We start from the raw sequence: 5,000 nt of genomic DNA, 5'->3' as shown, positions 1-5,000 counted from the left end.
CCTTAAGCAGACGGAGAGTCGTCTCAAGCAATCGGGCATCTTATCTTAATAGGAACGGCTTCGCCGTCCTTATCTAAAGACCCACGATGAAAGTCCCGATCAGAGGCGTGGCTGACAATTTGGGGGCCCGGTTCTAAATTTCAATCGGTCCCTCTTAATCAATCTTCAGAAAAAACTAATAATTGTTTTTATACGTAGTACTAACAATGGAAAGAAATTTTTATATCTAGAATTAAAATAAACATTAAGACATAACAATGATTCTATGCAAAAACATATTACGTGCAAAATATTGATAGTAAAAAAATGATTTAATTTGATAAAGGTTAATCATAATCAAATTCAATCGACTCGACAGTGATTTAATTTTATAATACTAGGTTTAAAAAATGATTTAATACTACCCCCATCAACTAAAAAGCTATTTAGCCAAAATGTTTAAGCATTTTCTGATAAAATTGAATTAACCACAAATAACAAGAGAACAAACTTACCACTAAGATCTGGAACAACACTAGTGGCAGCAAAAAATATAAGAGAACTTACATACTTGCGGGGACTTATTTAAAAATATATCAGATTGTTGGAGACTTTATGATTTTTGGGGGCCAAAACAAGAAAAACCCTAATTTTAGTCCTAGTCCCAGCATGATAGAGCAACAATTTGATAATAGGACAAGGATTCACAGCTGTACAGATTTAGGATGGATTCTTGAGACTTTCGAAAGGACATACGATAGTTGAGATAAAAAAGGTAATGGACTTGTTTAATACAAATTTTATTTCAAAGTAACATGAACCTTACTTCGAAGCGACACGTTGTTATTGAACTATCTTCAAAGTGTAATAGCACTGCTACAAATGAAAGTATCGTAATAAAAAAATTATTAATCAAATAACACATTAATATGACCATTTATATTCACGCCCTTATTTCTAGGGGCTGGCATTATACCCAATCAAATCTGTGGTCATAATAAGCCCTCATAAAAACTTCACCGACTCACTAATTCCAATTCCCAAAACCAAATTAATCCCATCAAAATTCCTCATTTTCTCACTCCCTCTCTTCCTCATATATAAAATCCAAACTTCTCCTCAAACACCAAATTAACAATGAAGACCCTGAGAACTCTAATAGCCGGTCTCCTCTGCTTCAGAGCAGCCTCCCTCTCGAGCGCAGGCCGTGTCGGCGGCGGGTCCCTCTACCTCCCCATCATCAACCTCGTCGCCGGCCTCGACCTCAAGACAACGAGAACCTTCTCCGCGTGGTTCCTCATATGATACAAGTTTACATTTTAACCCCTGCATTTTGTGCACGATTTGGGGGCCCCCCAAAGTCGGGGGCCCTGTTCTGTGGAACCGGGTGAACCGCCTCAGCGGCACCTCTGGTCCCGATCCCAGTCAGTCGGAGGGGCGTACCATAGGAATAGGCTTCAAGATGCCCCATCATCGTGCTTTCCTATCCTAATCGGATACTGCAGGAGCCTCCGCCTACGATCGAGTATACAGGCCGATTGCTGATGTAATTGGAGGGAATACCCCACTCTCAAATGAGATAATGGAATGCCAGTTCAAGAAGTTTAAAATGCCCCCACTTAGGGACATACTCGGGTGAAGAAGATCCTTCTGAACATGTTCAGAACTATTTCGACATAATGAGTATGCTCTAAGTTTTTGAAGCAATCCTTAGTCAGTGCTTCCCCATCACCCTCATAGGAAGCACTAAACTTTGGTGGAATACTTTGGGTAGAAGATCCATCAGTAATTTTCGAGAGCTTAGTCGAAGGTTCATCCACCACTTCCTAGCTAACACCAAGCAGAAGCTCCCCCCTCATGTGTTGATCCAAATGAGGCAAGGACCAAAAGAGAGCCTCCGACCCTACTTCAATAGATTCCAAGCTAAGAGGTTGGAAGTCAATGACCCCGGAAGCGCAGTCGCCATGCCGGCACTCGTCGCTGACTTGCAGAACAATGAGCTGGCTGACTCTCTTGCTAAGAAACCAGTCACCAATTATGAGCAATTGATGGCCAAAGCCCATGGATATATGGACATGGAGGATGCCCAGGCTTACAAGGCTTCAACAAGGAACATAGAGACTCCCATTGCCATGACTTCAACAACGCTAGCAACCGTGGTCATTCCATCAAATCCTCTAACGGCACTAGTGGTAATCTTTCCCCCTGAACTGATCAGGAGTCCTCCGAAGCTAGAATGGCACAAGAATCCTCCAAGGGCCAACCCCCTCCTAATCAATTCGACAGGAGGAATCAGCAGAGAAATTTGACACCGAAGGAGTCTCTAACCATCTTTGACACCTCACTTACTGATGCCTTGTCTATGGTCTAGAGAGAGGGATATCTCAAAGATCATGCACCCAAGATGACATGAAATCCCAGGAGTAGGGATACCAAACAATTTTGTCATTACCATCGGGATCACAGACACCTTACCAATGATTGCCAAATCCTCAAGAGAGATATAAAGGATTTGATTAAGAGGGGATACTTGAGAAATCTCACTTCCAGGAGAGATCGCAGGGATACTGCCCTAACCAGGAGAGATAGGAGGTCCCGCTCATGATCACCTCGATCTCGACCATAAATAGACGAATGACCCCTGGAAACTACTCATAAAGGAGTCATCAATGTAATAAGTGGTGGTCCTTATATACCAGTGCCTTCAACCAGATGAGAATTAACAAATCCTGCTTCCTCCCTTATAGAGGACCCCTAGTGGGTTTCACTGGCCATGCCCCCTTACCATAAGGAATGATAACTTTGCCATTGGTATTAGGAAAATATCCTAGGCAAATCATTGCCCAAATCCAGTTTCTGGTAATGGATTTGAAGTCGACCCATAATGTCATATATGGTCCACCTCTTGCGGGCCATCCCCTCAACTTACCACCGGATTATCAAATTTCCGACCCCAAATAGGGTCGGAGTAGCCCGGAGTAATCAAAGAGAAGCTAGGTTTTGCTATTTACTCTCGTTTAAGGGAAAGGGTATGCAAGATACTATGCCAATTGAAAAAAACTGTCTCTAACTAGAGAAGACTACGGAGAGACCAAGGATGGAGCCAGTAGAAGAGCTCCATAAAATCCCTATTGACCAAGAAGGAATGAAGACAATCAAAATTGAGTCCGGATTAGTCGAGCCCTTGAGAGCGGCTATGATTAAATTTTTAAAAGCCAATACTGATGTATTTGCTTGGAGATCTGGCGACATGCTAGGGGTTCCCCCTGAGATAATGTGCCATGAATTAGCCGTGGACAAACATGTCAAACCTGTTCGACAGAAGAAAAGACATCATGGCCCAGAGCGCCAGAAGGTGGCAGCAGACGAGGTGAAGAGTCTTTTGAAAGCCGACTTTATCTTAGAAGTCCAATATTTTTGGGTGGCTTCGCAGTTTTTTTGCTCATATTCAGAATATTCGAGACCCGATTTTATATTTTTGGGTGGTTTCGCGGCATTTTCGTCTATTTTTGGAATATTCGAGACCTAATTTTAAATTTTTGGGTGGCTTAGCGGCATTTTCACCTATTTTCGGAATATTCGGGACCCAATTTTAAATTTTTGGGTGGCTTCGCGGCATTTCGCTCATATTCAGAATATTCGAAACTCACATACACTCCAACGGGTATACGAGTTTAAACTGTTTCCCATTTTTGATGGAAAGTTCCTGGAGAATATTATATATAATAATTCTTAAGGATAACCCAGCAACCTCTGACGGGTACACGAGGTTAAACTGATTCCCAAGACTCCCAGGAGTATACGAGTATAAACTGGTTCTCCTCAGGTTAACGCTAAACCCTAAGGTCAACGCCGGTCAACACGTAGCCCTAGGTCAACACCGGTCAACGCGTTACGATGAGAGTCAACGCCGATCGAAACTAAACCCTAAGGTCAACGCCGGTCAACGTGTAGCCCGGGGTCAACGCCGGTCAACACGTTGAGATGAGAGTCGACACCGATCGAGACTAAACCCTAAGGTCAACGCCGGTTAACGCGTAACCCTGGGTTAATGCCGGTCAACGCGTTGCAATGAGAGTCGACGCCGATCGAAACTAAAACATAAGGTCAATTCCGGTCAACACGTAGCCCTAGGTCAATGCCAGTCAACGCGTTGCGATAAGAGTCGACGCCGATCAAAACTAAACTCTATGTTAATACCGGTCAACGTGTCGTTACAAAAGTCAACTCAATGAGACGAGTCAAATTCAACCTACTAATTTTGATTCGGGACTTCAATAACGGTCAGACGATGAACACAGCATCGGAAAATTTTTAGCTATTCGACAAAATACAGAATAGGCTGAAATATGGAGAAGTCAAGAATTAAAACCAGCTGTAGGTCCTTTAACACCGACTGAAGGTGGGGGTCCATCGTATCCAAAGCATTTCAGACTCCTCTATAAAAGAATGAGGCTGAAACACTTTGGAGAGGATATATGTAGGCGTCTAAAATTACCTATTAATTCCCGCACGAAACTCGAAGCAAAGGGTGGACGAATCGAGAAGGTTTACGTTGATCAGTTTGTACGCGTCGGTCAGCACGCGCGCGTCAATCGGCTCGTGTACGTCAGTCAACGCGCGTTCGTCAATCAGCTCACGCGTGTCCGTCAACACGTGCGCATCGATTAGTTCGTGTACATCGGTCAACACGCGCGTGTCAATCTGCTCGTGCGCGTCGGTCGACACGCGCTCGTCAATCAGCTCGCGTGCGTCCGTCAACACGCGCGCGTTGATCAATTCATGCATGTTGGTCAGAACGCGCTCGTCAATCAGCTCACGCACGTCGGTCATCACACGCACGTCAATCAGCTCGTGCGCGTCAGTCAACACGCGCTCGTCAATCAGCTCGTGCGTGTCGGTCAACACGTGCTCGTCAATCAGCTCGTGTGCGTCGGTCAACACGCTCTCGTTAATCAGTTCGTGCGCGTCAGTCAACACACGCGCGTCAATCAGCTCGTGCGCGTCGGTCAACATGCGCT

Source organism: Asparagus officinalis, chromosome 4 (genome assembly GCF_001876935.1).
Source record: "Asparagus officinalis chromosome 4, Aspof.V1, whole genome shotgun sequence".
NCBI classification, from domain to species: Eukaryota; Viridiplantae; Streptophyta; class Magnoliopsida; order Asparagales; family Asparagaceae; genus Asparagus; species Asparagus officinalis.
This window is presented reverse-complemented; position numbering follows the sequence as displayed.